Here is a 22,142-nt window from a genome sequence, read left to right on the forward strand (position 1 = left end):
AAGTGTTCATTTTGGCATTTCACGTTTGCATATTCTCATTTTGCTAATAATATGCTCCTTAGCTTTTTACACTTAAATTGATTAACATAGTCTCATTGTACTGTTTGTTCATTCCAGCCTGTTCATAGATGTTCTTTAAATACTGTAATAATTATCGGAAGCATTTCTTCCCTTAAACTTGTGTATAGTATTCTCGATGTAGGATTTGTTCTGTGACACAGGTGTATGGTTTTGAATATGAATTATATACGAAATTGTGCTTTAAAAGGAATTTATTTTTTCAGTTTGTACTACATCAGACGACAATTTTGTGATATGAGGTAGGAATTTGAGGGGTGAACCCACGGAAATAGCCTTAAGTGATCCCTTTTAAAAATAAAAATTTGTGTGACACTGAAAGACGTGACACTATAGGCACCGAAAATTTATGTATATAAAATTATACGCCACAGGCCCTACCATTTGATACACTCGAAGAGAGAATTTAGCATTTTAATTTCTGTTTTAGCTATGAAGTTTCATTATAAATATATATTTTGTTAGTTTTGCTTCTGGTTCAGTGTTTCATGATTACGAAGTAACTCGAAAGGTGGTGATGTGTTTTCAGGGTTACACTACAATATTTATTATTCTGATGATGTGTTACGATTCACAACGAACGTTGTTCTATGTCGCTATAGCATACGAGTTTTGTTCGTATACGCTGAATGTAGCGCTGCTGTTTACTGGTCATTGCGTTTAAATGTCCTTCTGATTTAAAAATTTTGAATAGCTTTTAAATGACCGGCTGTTTCCGGAAATTTAAAAAAAAGTTGAAATGTGGTAGCTGACTTGTAATTTTATTGTACCAATTGTTTTGTCCTTAATTGGAAATTATGGAAAGAGGAATTCCGTGCTAAGTGATACGGTGTCTTGTACCTGAGGTCGACAGCGTGGAAGTGTTCTGTCAGTTGTACGTTCGTCCTGGCAATGTTCAGAGAAAAACTTGACTTTGATGTACGTTTATGTACAGTATTAACATGCTTTGCATGCTGTTACGGAAAATATTGTTTTGCCTGACTGATTCATATATCCTAGTACGAAAAGCGCTGCATCCTGTAATATGCACTGTGATTTCGAGCAGTTTACTGGACAAATTGTAATTTTAAATTTGCATCCCACAGGATGATTTAAAACTGGGTTCAGGTAACCCGAAACGAGTCATCAATTAAATAAAAAAAATTGAATCTTACAAATTTGGCTGGTTCTACATCAAACATCGATTAGGATTACCGAGAGTCTTAATGATCACAGATAGTAAATGTAAGCGCTCAAGCCTGGAATTTTATTCAATAACACGCGAAGCGTTTTAGGAATAAAAATATCTCCACTGGGTACAGAAACCTTACTCAGTCAGAACATAAACATCCAATTTTCGTGAAGCTGATTATTAATTTTTTTGATACGTCCTGAAGATGAACGTTAGTGCTACACCAGGAACCGAACCCAGGCTTCCTTCACCATCCAGCCTATCTGCCACAAAATGACATTTGTAACCAACGTGATTTTTTGTTTTCGCAGGTCTCGGTGGCTCTCTCCACTGCCTTGCTACGATGTAATTATAATAACTGAATTTAGTTCAGATAAAACGCACACAGGTCGTGAGCGCGAAACCAACACAGACCTGATAGGATGAAACAATGTCGGCAAAGCGGCCTCAGAAATGATGACTTTGCGATGCAGTGAACAATGAAAGGTGTGCCCTAATAAGACTTGATACAGTATTTCAGTTGGCGTAGGTACTCCCCCTTACGGTGTGTAACAACCCCCTCCCCTCACCTTCTCACGAGTGGTGCTGTATATCCTACTGTCACATATTTTGCTGGAGGACGTCAGATAGCGGTCTGTAAGCACAACTTGTACACAGCTGTTATACCTTGCTTCAAAACAAAGAGATTCCCTGTTGCTAATATTTTTTTTGTATATTTTTGCCGCGTTTCGGGCTTAGTTGAGCATCGATGTATGTGACGCTATAGTACGCAAAAAGGCATTTTGTTTGATGTTCTCGGGATGGTCGAAGCCCGAAACGTGTCAAATATGACTTTTTTTTATCAACAAGGGATCTGGTGTTTTTGATCGACACAATACAGCAATGTATAAGAAGTGTTCACAATTTACATTACACTTGCAGGTGTTCTACGTGTATTTAAGTCGCAACTTAACGTTAGTGACAGTGGAAATTGAAGTCTGACCTTGAGGCGTATTTGGATAGCCTAATGGTTTCTTAATACCTGACGAGACGACAGTGCTAAATGTGACACAAATCCCGGCCCAAGTATCATGACACCCTTCGTATGTAGAGGAGTCGCAGAAGATCGTCTTCGCTTGAATTTAACTTTTTGTTAACATCTCAGAAAGAAGCAAAAAAAAAAAAAAAAAAAAAAGAAACAGTGTCCTTAGAGACCGTCGAGATGGCTTTTTACACGGAAATAAGTTTAAAATATTGCCTCGAGGGCTTTATTGTGTGCAAATATTTAATAAATTGTGCCGACACTGTCCGATGTGTAGGAGACGCAAAGTAGCAACTCCGAGTGAAGATTTCTTTATATCCTCGCCTAAAATCAACAAGTGATCAGCAGAGGTGAAAAAATAATTGTTGTTGTTGTTGTCTTCAGTCCTGAGACTGGTTTGATGCAGCTCTCCATGCTACTCTATCCTGTGCTAGCTTCTTCATCTCTCAGTACCTGCTGCAACCTACATCCTTCTGAATCTGCTTAGTGTACTCATCTCTCGGTCTCCCTCTACGATTTTTACCCTCCACACTGCCCTCCAATGCTAAATTTGTGATCCCTTGATGCCTCAAAACATGTCCTACCAACCGATCCCTTCTTCTAGTCAAGTTGTGCCACAAACTTCTCTTCTCCCCAATCCTATTCAATACCTCCTCATTAGTTACGTGATCTATCCACCTTATCTTCAGTATTCTTCTGTAGCACCACATTTCGAAAGCTTCTATTCTCTTCTTGTCCAAACTAGTTATCGTCCATGTTTCACTTCCATACATGGCTACACTCCAAACAAATACTTTCAGAAATGACTTCCTGACACTTAAATCTATATTCGATGTTAACAAATTTCTCTTCTTCAGAAACGCTTTCCTTGCCATTGCCAGTCTACATTTTATATCCTCTCTACTTCGACCATCATCAGTTATTTTACTTCCTAAATAGCAAAACTCCTTTACTACCTTAAGTGTCTCATTTCCTAATCTAATTCCCTCAGCATCACCCGATTTAATTGGACTACATTCCATTATCCTCGTTTTGCTTTTGTTGATGTTCATCTTGTATCCTCCTTTCAAGACACTGTCCATTCCGTTCAACTGCTCTTCCAAGTCCTTTGCCGTGTCTGACAGAATTACAATGTCATCGGCGAACCTCAAAGTTTTTACTTCGTCTCCATGAATTTTAATACCTACTCCAAATTTTTCTTTTGTTTCCTTTACTGCTTGCTCAATATACAGATTGAATAACATCGGGGAGAGGCTACAACCCTGTCTCACTCCTTTCCCAACCACTGCTTCCCTTTCATGCCCCTCGACTCTTATGACTGCCATCTGGTTTCTGTACAAATTGTAAATAGCCTTTCGCTCCCTGTATTTTACCCCTGCCACCTTTAGAATTTGAAAAAGAGTATTCCAGTCAACATTGTCAAAAGCTTTCTCTAAGTCTACAAATGCTAGAAACGTAAGTTTGCCTTTTCTTAATCTTTCTTCTAAGATAAGTCGTAAGGTCAGTATTGCCTCACGTGTTCCAACATTTCGACGGAATCCAAACTGATCCTCCCCAAGGTCCGCATCTACCAGTTTTTCCATTCGTCTGTAAAGAATTCGCGTTAGTATTTTGCAGCTGTGACTTATTAAACTGATAGTTCGGTAGTTTTCACATCTGTCAGCACCTGCTTTCTTTGGGATTGGAATTATTATATTCTTCTTGAAGTCTGAGGGTATTTCGCCTGTCTCATACATCTTGCTCACCAGCTGGTAGAGTTTTGTCATGACTGGCTCTCCCAAGGCCGTCAGTAGTTCTAATGGAATGTTGTCTACTCCGGGGGCCTTGTTTCGACTCAGGTCAATTAAAAATTAAAGAATAATTTGAATTTGTGAAAAGGGAAAAAATTAAATCTTAAACAAGGAAGAAATTTAATTTTAAAGAAGGAAAAATTTTAAGTTCAAACAAAAACAAAAGAATGCAAATCGGTTTAAGGAAAAGGAGACGGACTTAAGAGAATTCTGGATCACAAAAAACATGCTCATAGGTAAAACTGCAAAAAAACAAAAAAAGACAAGAAAGAACGGTTATAAGTCAGAATGCAAGCCAAATGAAGGCTCCAACTATCCGAAGAAAGGAAAGCAAGATCAGAAAGAGTGAGTCAATACTGGGCTGATAGAAAGCACAGAGCATAAAAAACTGACTGATTTATTGTATCCGGAAATCGGGTGAAGAAGAAGCAGCAGAAGAAAACGAAAGAAAGTTTTCTTTTATGTGTTTGAAGAATTTTCAGTACTCGAGAGTAAAGTAGTTTAATTTTTCAAGAGGACAAAAATCAACTCGAAACGAATATTTCAGTTTGAAAAAGGTAAACATTTCCCTTTTAAGTTTCGTTTTCAATTGCGAAGAAGTTTTATTTGTAGACGACAAAAAATTATCTCCTGTGGAAAGAATCCAAAGTCACTAACGGCTACAAAGGACGGTAAATAGCCTGAGCCGCTTATGTAAAAATCAAATAAATAAATAAAAAATAAAAAAATGGAGGCGACTTCCAGCAGTGAGCTGGAGGCTGCCGGAGTCTAGCACAGGTTCTCGTTTGTCAGGGCACATTTATTACCTCGCAGGTTCAGCACTTCTGAACCCACTCACTAAAATCGTTCACCGGGGGAGGTGGCGCGGTGGTTAGCACACTGGACTCGTATTGGGGAGGACGACGGTGCAAAAAGCACGTCCGGCCATCCTGATTTAGTTTTTATGTGATTTCCCTAAATCGCTCCAGGCAAATGTCTGGATGGTTCCTTTGAAAGGGCACGGCCAACTTCCTTTCCCGTCCTTCCCTAATCCGATGAGACCGATGACCTCGCTGTTTGGTCTCCTCCCCCAAACAACCAACCCAACCCAAAATCTTTCGATGCCGCTGTATTTCGTCCAAGTCGTCTTCATCGACCTCATCCTTTGCACAGCAGTGACCGTTATTCGGCAGACAGGCATTTTCATACCTGAAAGTACGCGAGCACTCATCGCTCAATGTTTGTGACTGCAGATGTCACTTTCATCGTCATTTACTATAGGAGCTCTGGCGTATTAAATGTACGCAACGAATCAAAACTGTGGGCCGTGTCGGGACTGGAACGCACGACCAGGACTTCTGATGACTTCGAGCTGTGAACCCAGCCGCCAAAGCAGGCCTGAGGACCGACTACCGCCCCGTCTTCCAAACGCTGCAGCCACCAGGAAACGGGCATGCAGAGGGCGGCTTTTAGCTCATTTAGTGCCGGCCGTTGTCGCGAACGAAAGAGGGAAGGCAGACCGAGTTGGAGCTCTGACTGCGTCCGCGAGGCGATCCCTGGGGCCACGACAGACAATGGTGTGGGTTCGAAACCCGGTCCAGCTTATAGTTTTAACATATTGTTACTGATGCGCATCACGGCCGTAATTTTCTCAAACGAAGGCGATGTCTTTCCACCAAAGCTGTTAATTTAAACTGTTTAGGCTCTCTTCCTTGTCAAGTCACACACACACACACACACAATCTGGGCTTGTGCAGCCATTCTTGAGTATAAACAAAGTAGATCCTAATAAAACTGAAAAGGACACAAAGGAGTTACAAACATTGGCTGCTAGAGGACATTGACTGAAATCAACGGGCAAAGCTGAAAATTTGTGCCGTGCCGGGATTCGAACCCGAGTCTCCAGCTTGCTAGGCAGATGCTCTGACCACTGAGCCATCAGGACACAGATATGAAACTTCCTGGCAGATTAAAACTGTGTGCCCGACCGAGACTCGAACTCGGGACCTTTGCCTTTTGCAGGCAAGTGCTCTACCGTCTGAGCTACCCAAGCACGACTGACGCCCCGGCCTCACAGTGTCTCCTACCTTCCAAACTTCACGGAAGCTCTCCTGCAGAACTTTCAGAATTAGCACTCCTGGAGGGAATGAAATTGCGGAGACATGGCTTAGCCACAGTCTGGGGGATGTTTCCAGTCGCCGACGTCGAACGCATCCGCCACAATTTCACAAGGAGTCCGGAGAAAATCGTTAGCCGTGCAGCTCGACAGCTCAACAGGCCGCCGATGTCCGTGCGACGCGTGGTGCGTCGACGTTTACACAGAAACAAAACAAAATTCTGCCACTGCAAGCTCTTCGTAAAGCTGTCCAACAACGATGTGTATTTCTGTATTTCGTTCTTGGCAAGATGGAGGATGAAACTTTTCTTCGACGCTTAGTGTTTAGTGAGGAGATAACATTCCATTTATATGGAAAGCTAAACCTCATAATGTGAGAATATGCGGTACGGCACATACACATGAAGCTGTACAATATGAGAGGTTCAAAATGGTCCAAATGACTCTGAGCACTATGGGACTTAACATCTCAGGTCATCAGTCCCCTAGGACTTATAGCTACTTAAACCTAACTAACCTAAGGACATCACACACAACCATGGCCGAGGCAGGATTCGAACTTGCGACCACAGCGGTCGCGCGGTTCCGGGATGAAGCGCCTAAAACTGCTCGACCACAGCGGCCGGCTCAATATGAGAGGCACTCTCCGAAATTTAATGTGTTTTGTGCAGTTTCACAGGAAAAGGTGTCTGGTCCATACTTCTTTGCCGAGAACACTGTTACAGAAAGCACATATCTTGATATGCTTGAGAACCTTCTTTTCCCACAGTAGGAGGATTGGGACCGCCACACTGGCATCTGAAGGTGTGGGAATTTTTAAATCAAACGATTAGTGAACGATGGATTTAGAATGAGATTTTCACTCTGCAGCGGAGTGTGCGCTGATATGAAACTTCCTGGCATATTAAAACTGTGTGCCCGACCGAGACTCGAACTCGGGACCTTTGCCTTTCGCGGGCAAGTGCTCTACCAACTGAGCAACCGAAGCACGACTCACGCCAAGTACTCACAGCTTTAGTTCTGCCAGTATCTCGTCTCCCACCTTCCGCATAATCCGCTGCAGAGTGAAAGTCTCATTCTGGAAACATCCCCCAGGAAGTGGCTAAGCCATGTCTCCGCAATATCCTCTCTTTCAGGAGTGCTAGATCTACAAGGTTCTCAGGAGAGCTTCTGTAAAGTTTGGAAGGTGGGAGACGAGATACTGGCAGAAGTAAAGCTGTGAGTAGCGGGCCTGAGTCGTGCTTCGGTAGCTCAGTTGGTAGAGCACTTGCCTGCGAAAGGCAAAGGTCCCGAGTTCGAGTCTCGGTCGGGCACATAGTTTTAATCTGCCAGGAAGGTTCAACGATGTATCTGTCACACTGGACCAAATGATTCAGCTTTACATTCCTGGTCTCCAAGGTCACCTGACCTGACTGTATCTGATTATTTCCTGTGGGAGTTCATGAAAGAGTCTATTTACGTGCCTCCGTTACCAACAACAACTAATGAACTGAAATATCGTATAATAGCAACAGTGGAGGCTGTAACTCAAGACATGATCGCTGCATATCTCGTGAATCTCAAAAGTGGCATAGTGAACACCTATGAGAAGGCATTAAAAATAACTTTTTGAGTTTCCCGTTCACCAAAAAACAAAACTCACTGTATATGTTTATTAGTTTCAGAAATGTAGACGTGCCAAATCGGACGACTCTTTCTGATACACCCTGTACTTTGTTGCCCTCGTTGTGAAATAACTGGACAGTGGAACGCTTTAATTTTACTGAGTTGTTAGCAACTTGCTTCCGCGCAGCGGTGTGGCGCCACCTATTGTGCTGGATGTGCAGTGCTGCTGGTTTTGAAAAACGTTATTCTTCCTTCTGTAGTCGTAAAATAGCAGCTTTGTTTGTCTGCTGTTAATTTAAAGCATATTCTGGCTCAATTAATACAGAACTGCGCCTGCTCGCAAACTGTTTGAGAACAGAGTGGTTTTTAAAATTTTAGATCCGAGCCGTTAATTTTATTCGCCGACTTGGTTTTTAAAGCTTCATTTGTCGTAAATATATTTTTTAAGCTCGTGCTAATCTCTGCACGTTCGAGAAATGGTGTTTTGTCAAGTATAAGTGATTTTAATTATTGATCCAATGGAGGAAAGAGCAGAAGTGGTTCGTGAACTCCGTCGTTTTATTACAGCAGATCTAGATTTCAGCTATTAGGCAGTCATGTGCAGTCCTAAAAATTACAAAAAATGAGCATGAGAAAGAATAGAAGATAGACAACAACGTATCGTCAGTGCAAACATAAGCACAACGTAGTCATAAACGATATAACAACAGGTGACATTAGTCCAAAGCGTCACGAAACAAACAGTATTGGTTGTTTCAGAGTCCAATATGAATGGAAGCCGTTGCTTACATGATTGAACGGGAAGAAAATGTAACTTTAAGACGTGTGGTGCCCTCTGTTGCGACATGAGTGAACCAGTAAATAATAGCGAAGCTGTACAATTTTCAATTAAAAAAAAAATAAAACCAGAAGAAATGGTTGACCAAAGAAAACATATTACATGTGTGAATCCATAAATACAACCTACTCAGTAACAGAAGGTACGGAATAGCATGTATTGCTACATTACAAACCAGTAGAAGAAGATCCTTTAATAACTCCACGTAACAGCGGAATGTACAATATTAAAATAATGTACCAAAATAATTAAAATATAAAGGAATGAAAAAAGTACGATAAACGATGATGTGCCCTCTGTGGGCATATACTAGAATCACACAAGTCGTAAGAATACTGTAGGGCCATCTCCGGGGTTATAGTGCAAACGTGTAGAATAAAACAGCAGTAAAACGACGAAAGGCAGGTAGCTAGATACTGTTGTATAAAAAATGAACAAATAAGTCAAATAAAGGAGTGTATCCGAGTTATGGGCAATAAACGATGTAGGGCACCGCACGTCCAAGGAGTTACATTTTCTTCCTGTTCAAACACCTTGGCAACGGCTTCTGTTCATGTTAGACCCTTACCTCAACCAGTATTGTTTACTTCGTGACACTTTAAAAGTATGTCACCTGTTGTTCTACGGTATGTAAGTGTGGTGCTGATATTTGCACTTACGATACGTTGTTGACTATCTTCCATTTATTCAACATTCTCCTGTTTTTAACTTTTAGTACTGAACATGGCTATTTAATCGCTGAAATTTAGATCTGCTGTAATAAAACGACGGATTTCGTCCATTTACAAACATCCAGCATGTTGGAATAGCTGTGGGTCAACATCTGATTTGAAAATGGGTCTGCCGGCCGTGTTGGCCGAGCGGTTCTAGGCGCTACAGTCTGGAACAGCGCGACCGCTACGGTTGCAGGTTCGAATCCTGCCTCGGGCATGGATGTGTGTGATGTCCTTAGCTTAGTTAGGTTTCAGTAGTTCTAAGTTATAGGGGACTGATGGCCTCAGAAATTAAGTCCCATAGTGCTCAGTGCCATTTGAACCATGTGAAAATGGGTCTCGGCTGAACTAATCATTGAGTGAATAAAAAAAGAAAAATTTGCATCTTCGGACTAGTTTTTCGTTCGTTTGTTGTTTAAAAGTCACATACAGTCCCGAACCCGGGTGGACTTTTTTAAAGGGTTTTTGTTTGAACTCAGTGGTTTATTGAAATATTTAATGTCTGGTAATTTTTATACGTTTTATGTGTTTCAGAAATTCCTGTCCATATTACTGCAAAGTCTTGTGTGAAGGTGATTTCAGGGGACCGATGTTGGGATTCAGTGAGGGCCTGTACCCGGTTGCTTCCGCAACAAGAATGGTTTGTTGAATGCAGTGACGTAACCATTTAATTTCATGAGTTTCCGCCTTTAATTAATTTTGTAACTGTCTTATGTAACATTTTTTTAAAATTCAAAGCTGCCTGTGGATGGTCGGTTTAAGCACGTTACACCACCGAATCTGTCTGGAACCGAGCAACCGCTACGGTCGCAGGTTCGAGTCCTGCCTCGGGCATGGGTGTGTGTGTTTGTCCTTAGGATAATTTAGGTTAAGTAGTGTGAAAGCTTAGGGACTGGTGACCTTAGCAGTTAAATCCAATAAGATTTCACACACATTTGAACATTTTCAACATTTGTACCCTTCACACATCGAAAGTATATAAACAAAACAGGTAGGTAACTGTTTTGTTTACATAAGATATTTTTGATGTGTAAAGTGTACAACAAGACTCTGCACAAATGGACCATTAGAAAACTGAAAAGTCAACGAAATGAAGCGGACTCACACACACTAACATCAAAAGAAATGGCTTAATACACACAAAAAACGCACTAGAAAATGGAAATCATATCTCGAAACGCGTCGTGCGAAGAGTAAAATAAAGGAAAATCGTGACTGGTAGCAGAAGATTTATTCATTTATAAACAAACCTATTGTTTCTACAGCTGCAGGCTTTCAAAAACCATTTACAATGGATCAAAGCAGATAAATCGAAACCGGTAACCTCACAAAAAAAGAAGTTTCTTGGGGTTGTGACTGTTTATGTTCATTTCTAAGTAATTCTCCAAGAGAAATGTTCTAAAAAATTACTGAACGGATACGTTCGTCGTACGTCCTATACTGATTTCTGGAGTTGCTTGTCTGTAAGCACTGACAACTCTACTCCATACGACGCTGTTCTCGGTCGTTAAGTGAAGGTTCGGAATATTGAATTCTCTAACGTTTTCCGAAATGGTATGTCCAGTGCGTCTAGCTCCAACTACCATTCTGGGTTTAAAGTCTGTTGATTCCTGTCGCGTGGCCACGATCACGTCGGACAACTTTTCAAATGAATCAAATGGCTCTGAGCACTATGGGACTTACCAGCTATGGTCAATCAGTCCCCTAGAACTTAGAATTACTTAAACCTAAGTAACCTAAGGACATCGCACAACACCCAGTCATCACGAGGCAGAGAAAATTCCTGACCCCGACGGGAATCGAACCTGGAAACCCGGGCTCGGGAAGTTAGAACGCTACCGCACGACCTCAAATGAATCACCTGAGTACAAATTACACTGCCCTGTGTACGCGATACCGCCGCCGTCTGTATACGTGCGTATCGCGCAGCGTAGCGCACCGCACTGAGTGTCCAGCGAGGCCGCTCCCGTAGGGTGTCAAGTCGATGGCAGGCGAGAAGCGGCGTGGTGCGGGATGCAGCGTGTCGGCTTTCCAGCCCTGGGAACGGCAGTGCGGCCGCGGCGCGCACGCTCCGCCGAGCGTGAAGCCTGCGGCTGGTTGCCTGCGCGCTCCTTACGCGCCCGACACCTCACCCCTCAGCCTCGTCCTCATCCCGCGCCTGGCAGGGTCGCCAGTAGCCGCGGCAGGTTGCGGAACCCCCCCACACCGAGATTGTGACACTCCCACGGAGCGACACTTACACGAAGATGGAATGCGCTTCGGGCAGTAGAGCGTCGGAACGGGCTGCTTCAGAATTAGGATGAACCAATCTGTCAGCCGCTACACTCGCTTCGTACTACTTGGGAAACTCCACTTCCAGCTGTAACGAATCGAACACGGCAAGTGCCATAACCCGATTTCAGTGGAAGGGGAATCGGAATAAGCGAACAAATGTCTCGGCGTATTGGTAGATCTAGACCGCTTCTGAGAAAACGATGACCAGGGACATGCAGTGTACCTCGAAAACTTTAAGTGTGTAAATACACTGAACCGCCAAAGAAACTGGTATAGGCAAGCGTATTCAAATACAGAGATATGTAAAAGGCAGAATAAGGCGCTGCGCTCGGTAACGCCTATACAACTCAACTCGTGTCTGGCGCAGTTGTTAGATCGGTTACTCCAGCTACAATGCGAGGTTTTCAAGATTTAAGTGAGCTTCAGTCTGGTGTTATAGTCGGCGCAAGAGCGATCAGAAACAGCATCTCCGAGGTACCGATGAAGTGGGGATTTTTCGGTACACCATTTAAGTGTACTGTGAATATCAGGAATCCGGTAAAAAATCAAAATTGCGACATCGCTGCGACTGGAAAAATATCCTGCAATATCGAGACCGTCGACGACAGAAGAGAATTGTTCAACATGACAGAAGTCCAACCCTTCCGCAATTTGCTGCAGATTTAAATGCTGGGCCATCAACAAGTGTCAGCGTGGCAGCAATTCAACGAAACATCATCGATATGGGCTTTCGGAGCAGAAGGCCAACTTAGGTACCATTGATCACTGCACGATACAAAGCTTTACGCTTCGCCTGCGCCCGTCAACACCGACATTGGACTGTCGATGACTGGCAACATGTTGCCTGGTCGGACGAGTCTCGTTTCAAAATGTATCGAGCGGATGGACGTGTAGGGGTATGGAGAGAACTTCATGAATCCATGGACCCTGCATGTGTGCAGGGTTCTCTTCAAGCTGATGGCTCTGAAATGGTGAGGGCGTGAGCGGTTGGAGTGACACGTACGTAAGCATCCTGTCTGATCACCTGTATCCATTCATGTTCATTCTTCATCCCGACGGACTTGGGCAATTCCAGCAGGACAATGCGACTCTCTAACGTCCAGGATTGCTACAGACTGGCTCCAGGAACACTCTCCTGAGTGTAAACACTTCCGCTAGCCACCATACTCCTCGCACATGAACATTACTGAGCATATCTGGGATGCCTTGCAATGGGCTGTTGAGAAGAGATCTCGACCCCCTCGTACTCTTACGGATTATGGACAGCCTTGCAGGATTCGCGGTGTCAGTTCCCTCCAGCACTGCTTCAGACATTAGTCGAGTCCATACGACGTCGTGCTGTGGCACGTCTGCGTGCTGGAGGGGACCCTACACTATCTTAGGAAGGAGTACCAGTTTCTTTGGCTCTTCAGAGTATAATACCTTCCTATCGCCTAACTTGACAAGACACAATCGTGTAGCAACTTTCTACATACATGGATAGATAAAGAAGAAAAAATAAGTAAATAAATAACTAACATAAATAAATTAATTAAAATAATTGGATTTCGAAAATGTAAGGCAACGACGATAACCACTGCAAGTCCATTTCGGCTGAGATTAGCGCGCACTAGAAGGCAGCTATATTACATCGAAAACTTTGACCGTCGTTTCCTCGGAAGCTCAAAAATGTCTCCAAGCAGTATGGAACTTAACATCTGAGGTCATCGGTCCCCAGGACTTAGAACTACGGAAACCTAACTAAGCTAAGGACATCAGACACATGCATGTCCGAGGCAGGATTCGAATCTGCGACCGTAGCAGCAGCGCGATTCCGCACTGGAGCACCTAGAACCGCTCGGCCACAGCGGTCGGCTACTCCGAAGCGGACGAGTGTCTACGGAGGAGATGAGACCCGTGTTCGCTTATTTTGACTCCGTATTCATGTAATGAGAGTTCCCGAAAGCAACAATTTATTCGAAACTCATGTCCTGATATGTAAGTGTTCATATGTATACGCCCTCTGGAGATGGTCTGGATCAGTTTTGTTTGAGCTTTCATCATACGAGTTAAAACTAATTCCTAGAAACGTGGATGATAGACCACAGCACACTGTGCTAAGCCACTAGACGGGAAACGAATTCCCAGGGCGCCTCTACTCGCTCGTTGCTACCTGCAAATGCCCCCCCCCCCCCCCCCCCCGTGTGAGTGTAACTTCCTGCAAGTGTTCCAACCCCGTCTCCCTTCCCCGTATTGTCAGTGAACCACGAGAGATGGTGCTGACAGAGAGCGATTCCGAACTGGAAATAAATGGGACGGGACTAGCGAGTCCGCTACTCGGGTGACAAACAAATGAAACCTCCAGAAAACTGTGCTAGCAACCAGTACTAGGTTTCGTGTTGTCCACTGTCCCAGATAAAATATTGCGTCCTTTTTTTTAGAAAACAAATTCTGCCGCCACTCATCCATCATTGATGAAAGCTGGACGGGCTGTTGTAGAACAAACGTTGACCTTTCCAGTTAAATGTACCAGAGGGATTTATTTATTTATTTGCATTCCCTGGTTCACAGACGGGGGCCTCCTGTTGTAAAACATTTTCGTTTCACTTATATTTCTATCCAAGGAGTAGAGCGGGCTGCTTTTTTCTTTTAGACCCAATCCATAACAGTGTAGTGCTTTTTTGCAACCAATTATGCAATGAGCTGCTAACAATGAGCTGCTAACTTAACAGGGATGTATGAGAATGTCTTATCACTTTCTCTAATTACTTGACAACGAAGTGAAACCTACAGAAAACGGTTGTCGGAACTGGAAGACTGGAGCTGCTTAAGGTACACTGACGGGGGAAAAAATCGCAACACCGAGTAAGAGTTCTTCGACATAAGCGAAAGTAGGTGAGCGAGCTTCTATACATCTGAATGATGGCGCCAGACGGGCACTAGTGTCGCCACTATGAGGAAGCAAATCAAGCCTGCTTTGAGTGCGCGCTGTTAGTTAATGTGGGAGGCCAGTCCTCTCCTCTCTCAAACAGCAAAGCTACTCTCTCCTATCTTGCTCCTTTCTCGTCTTCCTATTCATCTATCTCTATCAGTCACGCAATCTTCTTTTATATTTCCTTAACTATGTTTTACCGTGTCTCTATTATTCTCCTCCCTTCGCCATCAGTCTCCCTCATACCCGCTGCAGCCAGCACTCCTATCTAAACTCTGTCTCTTTCATAATGTGTAAATATAACAGTACTTATCATCTACGAATATAAACTCTATATGTATGTATTTTTTCCAAGTGTGCCTTTGAATCTATTATTTCACTTTTTGTACTAGATGTAGTTTAACATGCCTACTAAAACGAATGTAAAATAAGTAGAATGCCTGGATAGGTGTAAGAGAGAGCCTGATGGCCCTAATAAATCAATAAATAAAAAATAAAAAAATAACGGTCGTGGGCGTTAGGTACCTTTGAGACTGGACGTGGTGAGGTGATACGCCTTTAAGGCATTATAAATACCACACTGAGGCTACGAGAAGCTGGATTTTACTTCTGCGGTATTGGAGAAAGATCTAGCAGGGATACCGAGCGAGGTGGCGCAGTGGTTAGCACACTGGACTCGCATTCGGGAGGACGACGGTTCAATCCCGTCTCCGGCCATCCTGATTTAGGTTTTCCGTGATTTCCCTAAATCGCTTCAGGCAAATGCTGGGATGGTTCCTTTGAAAGGGCACGGCCGATTTCCTTCCCCATCCTTCCCTCACCCGAGCTTGCGCTCCGTCTCTAATGACCTCGTTGTCGACGGGACGTTAAACACTAATCTCCTCCTCCTCCTCCTCTAGCAGGAATGTAGCCACTAGACACGATTGCTGGCAGCGGAGGTCACCAGAATGTACGGTCACAAGAAGACTGGGATCCCGAAGGCCACGTGGTGCTAGCGAGAGGAAAGACAGCGAACTTTCACTAATCCGGTATTTCAGTGACAAGTCCGAGCCCTGTAGCGTGCAATCATGTGAACCCAAACCACAGCCGTTTGAGGCTTCACTGGTGTCAAGCGAGAGCTCGCTGGAGAGCAGGGTGGAGGTCTGGGTGTCTTTTCCAGTGAACGCTGGTTCTGTCGAGGTGCCAGTGTGGGCCTGTGACAGCAGCACCACTCTAGTTGCTATCCCATTCACCGTGACGGCTGGTGCTGAAGATGATGATTCGTTTGTAGAGCGCTCAACTGCGCGGTCATCAGCGGCCCTACAAAGTCTCAGCGTCTACCCAGTCCAGTTCTTCACGCAGTCCAGTCGAGCCACTGTTACGAATGACGACGACAATGGTGATGATGGTGGTGGTGATGATGAAATGACGAGGACAACAGCAACAGCCAGTCCCCGGGCAGCGAAGATCCCCAACCCGGCCGGTAATCGGACCCGCGAACCCGTGATCCAGAGGCAGCATCGCCAGGCTGGTGGTGATTCAACCTACAGTGCTGCAATTCATGAACGGAATTACAGGGGTATCTTCCAACAGGATAACGCTCGCTCACATGCCGCTTTTGTAACCCAAAGTGCTGTATGGAGTGTGGAAATGTTGCCTTGGCCTGCTCGATCACCAGATCAGTTTCCAACCGAGCACATGTCAGGCATCATTGGACGACAATTGCAGCGCACTCACAGGCAGCGTTAACCATGCGTGTATTGACCGATCGAGTGCAACAGGCGTGCAACTCCACGGCACGAGTTGACATCCGGCAGCTGTACAATACCAATGCATCCCCGTTTGCATGCTTCCGTTCAACATTCTGGAGGATACACCGGTTATTAATGTACCAAAATTTCACATTGGTAATGGCTTATCTCACGCTGACATTAACCTGTAATCTTGCTATGTTAATGGCTTGAATATGTTACCTACGCGAATTTCTTCCCAAAATTTCATTACTCTACATTAATTATTTTTTGTGGCTGCTTTTTCCGTCAGTGTATTTGTCAAAGAAGGTCCTTCATGTCCCACAAAAAAATTTAAAGTAGTACCTCTAAACCCGCTTTTCAAATATTTGTATACAAATGAAAATCCAAGTGTATTGTCGCATTTATTTGTTCAAAAATGGTTCAAATGGCTCTGAGCACTATGGGACTTAACATCGGTGGTCATCAGTCCCCTAGAACTTAGAACTACTTAAACCTAACTAACCTAAGGATATCACACACATCCATGCCCGAGGCAGGATTCGAACCTGCGACCGTAGCAGTCGCGCGGTTCCGGACTGAGCGCCTAGAACCGCTAGACCACCGTGGCCGGCATTTATTTGTCATACCACTTCAAAGATGAGTGAAATAGTTATTAGAGTCACTGGCGTTGAAAAAAAGCTCAAATTGCTTAACCTGAACGTAGCCCCAGGACCCGATGGAATCACTGTCAGACTCCGTAGCGAATTTTCGGCTGAGTTAGCCCTTTTTTAATCGTAGTCTATGATACTGTCGCCAGTAATTGGAAGAAAGCACACGTCACACACCCCTACAAGCAGGGTAGCAAAAACGATCCGCAAAACTACTGTCCAATATCCTTTACATGCATTTGTTGTGGAGCTCAAACGCAATGAGGCATCTAAAAAAGAACGCCGGTTGGCAAGGATTCAGGAAACATCAATCATATGAAGCCCAACTCACATGATATCTTGAAAGCCGTGGTTACAGGCAGTCAAGTAGATGCAGTCCACATCCGTGGCGTAGCGACAGCGTGACAGCCAACCACCCAGGGGGGCCGGGTTCGATTCCCGGCAGGGGACCGGGTGTTGTGTGTCCTGCATCATCATTGACGTGGCGTCAGCTAAAAAGAGCTTGCAATACCGCGGCCGAACTACCCCGAAATGAACCTTACGACCAACAATGCCATAGGATCATTTCCATTTCCAGTATTTCTCGATTTTCGAAAGGTCTTTGACTCGACACCACATTTACGCATATTATCAAAAGTACGAGCGTATGGTGTATCGAGTGAAACTTGTAAGTGCGTGGAGGGCTTATAGGCAAGGGGGACGCAGAACGTTATCTTCCGCCGAGAGTCGTCAACAGGTGCGGAAGTAACTTCCTGTGTACCCCAGGGATGTGTGTTGGGACGCCTAGTGTTAATACTGAGTATTAATGTCCCTGGAAACAATTTTAATAGTGCAGGCTTTTTGCAGTGACGTATTTATCTACAATGAAGTCTGAAAAAAAACTGCACAAATATATTCAGTCCTTGATAAGTTTCCAAAGTAGTGCAAAGACTACTTTGAACGTTCATAACTGCAAAACTGTGCGCTTCGCAGAACGAAAAAACCTAGCGTCCTAGGACTATAACTAATATCAATGACTCTTCATTGGAATCGGTCAACTCATACAAATAACTGGATCTGAAAGTTTATAGGAGTACGAAATGGGGCGATCACTTAGGCTCACCACGAATAAAGCAGGTGCGAAACTACGGTTTTTGGTAGAACACTAGGGAAATGCAAATCAGATTGCTTACAAATTACTCGAGCGACCCATACTGGAATATTCTTCAGCTGTGAGAGGCCCATGCCAAAGAGGACTAACAGGGGATACTTAACTATGCAGACGAGAGCAGCACGATTGAAAACACCTTAGTTTCACTAGCAGACAGTTAAAGATCGACGCAACAATGCTGAGGAAATCTACTTACATAATTTAGAGTCAGCTGTAAGTTATGACATTAGAACTATGATACAACGGTCTACATATCGCTCACATTGGGATCGTGAGGCCAATATATCAGATTAATTACTGCTCACACAGCGACATGTAAACTGCCATTCTTGCGCTCCATACTTGAGTGGAACACGAAGAAGCCCCAGTAACTGGTACGGAGTGCGCTCCGACATGCGCTTCACAGTGGTTTGCATAGCGTGCATGTAGATGCAGGTAATGGCGTATGATCATGTGTGTTACTGGCTCGGATTGAGATAATACATTCCCGCGTCGCAGGCAGCAGAGGCTCAAATCTGGAGCTACTTCCAGAGACGGATTTCGCGTTTGCTTTGCATCTGCCTTTGCGACTATGTGAGTCTACACCGCAACAAAATGACTAGAAGACGTAATAGTCGAAACAAATTTTCTGTGCATTTTTGCATATGTTCACCGCCTTTTTAGTTTTACTTTTTTTTTAAAACTAATTTATGGTCTTTTCACAAAATACGAACGCGAATTCTTTATAGACGAATGGAAAAACTGGTAGAAGCCGACCGTGGGGAAGATCAATTTGGATTCCGTAGAAATGTTGGAACATGTGAGGCAATACTGACCCTACGACTTATCTTAGAAGCTAGATTAAGGAAAGGCAAACATACGTTTTTAACATTTGTAGACTTCGAGTCAGCTTTTGACAATGTTGACTGGAATACGCTCTTTCAAATTCTGAAGGTGGCAGGGTGAAATACAGAGAGCGAAGGCCTAATTACAATTAGTACAAAAACCAGATAGCAGTTATAAGAGGCGAGGGGGCATGAAAGAGAAGCAGTGGTTGGGAAGGGAGTGAGACAGGGTTGTAGCCTCCCCCCCCCCCCCCCCCATGTTATTCAATATGTATATTGAACAAGTAGTAAAGAAAACTGGTCGAAGCAGAGGGGATGTAAAATGTAGACTGGCAATGGCAAGGAAAGCGTTTCTGAAGAAGAGAAATTTGTTAACACTGAGAATTGATTTAACTGTCAGGAAGTCGTTTCTGAAAGTATTTGTATGAAGTGTAGCCATGTATGGAAGTGAAACATGGACGATAAATAGTTTGGTGCCACAGGAGAATGCTGGGATTAGATGGGTAGATCACATAACTAATGAAGAGGTATTGAATAGGATTGGGGACTAGAGAAGTTTGTGGCACAACTTGACTAGAAAAACGAATCGGTTGGTAGGACATGTTCTGAGGCATCTACGGATTACCAGTTTAGTATTGGAGCTCAGCGTGGATCGTAAAAACCGTAGAGGGAGACCAAGAGATGAATATACTAAGCAGACTCAGAAGGATGTAGGTTGCAGTAGGTACTGGGAGATGAAGAAGCTTGCACAGGATAGAGTAGCATGGAGAGCTGCATCAAACCAGTCTCAGGACTGAAGACCACAACAACAGCAATAGCCTTTTCAATATGATTTTCTTACACTCCGTCTACCCTCCTCTCTCTCTCTCTCTCCCCAAAACTCCCTTCGCAATTTCTTACCGATCACAAAAATTTTGTGTCCCTCTAACATCGTTTGAATTACTCAGCAGAACGTTTTCACCGCGTGTTTGAATATTATTTACCTGTTCCGTAGATAATCTGAACGAATGTTTTATAGAAATGATGTGGAAGGAACTGAAAGTTCTTTCCTGTACTTTAAGAGTGGATCCAAAATTGAACCTTGTGGGAGTCCTTTTACGATTTTTTAGCCGTTCACTAAAATTTTGTCTCCGGGTAATATAGTTTAAATTATTGAGCACAGCTTCCTGATTGTGTGTGTGTGTGTGTGTGTGTGTGTGTGTGAAAGAGAGAGAGAGATAGAGAGAGAAAGAGAGAGAGACCTGCTTACATTTCATTTTTCGCTGCGCATAATGCGGGTAACCCCGTTTCACCGTTCTCGGAGTTTTATTTACGACGGGCGCAGGGCACAGGAGCGAGCAAGCGGCGAAATCTGGTCCGTATCACTTTATTGCCTCCGCAGTAGCGGGCAGGAATTCTCGACTCTCCCTTCGGTCCCTTCCCGTCCCTTCCTGCGCCTACACTGCTCCCCCTCGCTACCTGCGCAGACTTTCTGCAGGTGCGCCTTTGTGTGCGTCTGAGACGCGCGGCAGGGGTATTTTACACTGGGGTAAATACCATCCCCCCCCCCCCCCCCCCCCAATCCCAGGCCTTGCCCTGACCGGCTGAGACTCTATACAGATCTCAGCGCGTCCGCGTGTAGAAAGGCCTCGCTCTGAATTATACAGCGTGCGCGTGCAGTGAAGGAGGAGGGGCAGTTGAATCCACCCACTGCTCTTCCAGCCAGCACGGCAGCTCAGGTTGAGCACTCCACGGCGGCATTCGCCGTGGAGACGCAGATCACACAGCACTGCTGCTCGTTATATCACGCGCGAGTCTCCTCCAACATAATAAAACCGCAGAAGCCGACTTCCTTAACGTAACTGGAGAGTCGTCTCTAGTTCGTCTTTTCGACGGCCTCCTCCCCCCCCCCCTCCGCCCGTGTAGAAAATAAAATAAAAAGGGAATCGTCAGCAGTACGTGGGAGAAGGAGCTCGTCGCAGCGCAGGCGGAGCTGCTTGGTAGCAGAGACAAGCAACACTTTTGTTCCGGAATCGACAACATGTTTCTCACTGTCCTGTTTATCTCATAATCGCGATTTCGGCGTGAGTGGCGGCTGAACGGAATGGACGGTGTCTTGAAAGGAGGACATAATATGAACACCAACAAAAGCAAAACAGGGATAATGGAATGTCGTCGAAGTAAACCAGGTGACGCTGAGAGAATTAGAACAGGAAACGAGACACAATAGCAGTAGGTTTGTTACTTGGGCAGCAAAATAACTGATGATGGCGGAAGTAGAGAGGATATAAAATGCAGAATGGCAATGACAATCAGGAATTACAAGGAACTTAAATTGGGATGAACAGCTAGAAAACATTGCGGGGAAGGCAAACCAAAGACTGCGTTTTATGAGGAGGACACTTAGAAAATGCAATACAGCTACTAAAGAGACTGCCTACACTATACTTGTCTGTCCTCTTTTAGAATATTCCTACGCGGTTTGGGATCCTTACCAGGTAAGATTGACGGAGTACATCGAGAAATTTCAAAGAAGGGCAGCTCGTTTTGTATTATCGCGAAATAGGGGAGAGAGTGTCACTGAAATGATACAGGATTTGGGGTGGACACCATTAAAACAAAAGCGTTTTTCGTTGCAGCGGGATCTTCTCACGAAATTTCAATCACCAACAACTTTCCCCTCCGAATGCAAAAATATTTTGTTAGCGTCGACGTACATAGGGAGAAATGATCATCATAATAAAATAAGGGAAATGAGGGCTAGCACAGAATCAGATCGGTGTTCGTTTTTTCCGCGTACTTTACGTGATTGGAATAATAGAGAATTATTGTGAAGGTGATTCGATGAACCCTCTGCCAGGCACTCGAATGTGATTTGCAGAGTATCCATGTAGATAGATGGAGAAAAGAAAAGCGTTTCTGAAGAAGAGAAATGTGTTAACATCGAATACAGAATAAGTGTCAGAAAGTCTTTTCTGAAAGTATTTGTGTGAAATGTAGCCGTGTGTGGTAGTGAAACATGGCCGATGAACAGTTTAGACAAAAAGAGAATAGAAGATTTTCAAATGTGATGCTACGAAAGAATACTGAATATCAGACGAGTAGATCAAGTAAGTAACGACGAGGCACTGAACAGAACAGGGGAGAAAATAAATTTGTGGAATAACCTGATTAGACGAAGAAATTGGTTGATAGGACACCGGAAGGAAGCGTCGGGGGTAAAAACAGCAGACGGAGACCAAAAGATGAATAAGTAAGCAGATTTAGAAGGATGTAGGTTACTGTAGTTATTCGGAGATGAAGAGGCTTGCAC

General features: G+C 44.0%; 1 protein-coding gene and 1 non-coding gene across 2 annotated transcripts in view; both read right to left on the reverse strand.

Annotated features, from left to right (window-relative positions):
* Positions 1-22,142, reverse strand: part of LOC126292004 (uncharacterized) — an 807,472-nt gene that overhangs the window by 460,807 nt on the left and 324,523 nt on the right. The window lies entirely within an intron of this gene.
* Positions 5,912-5,984, reverse strand: Trnaa-agc (transfer RNA alanine (anticodon AGC)). Its single transcript has one exon. It is a non-coding gene; the product is annotated as a tRNA-Ala (tRNA).

Source organism: Schistocerca gregaria, chromosome 9 (genome assembly GCF_023897955.1).
Source record: "Schistocerca gregaria isolate iqSchGreg1 chromosome 9, iqSchGreg1.2, whole genome shotgun sequence".
NCBI lineage: Eukaryota > Metazoa > Arthropoda > Insecta > Orthoptera > Acrididae > Schistocerca > Schistocerca gregaria.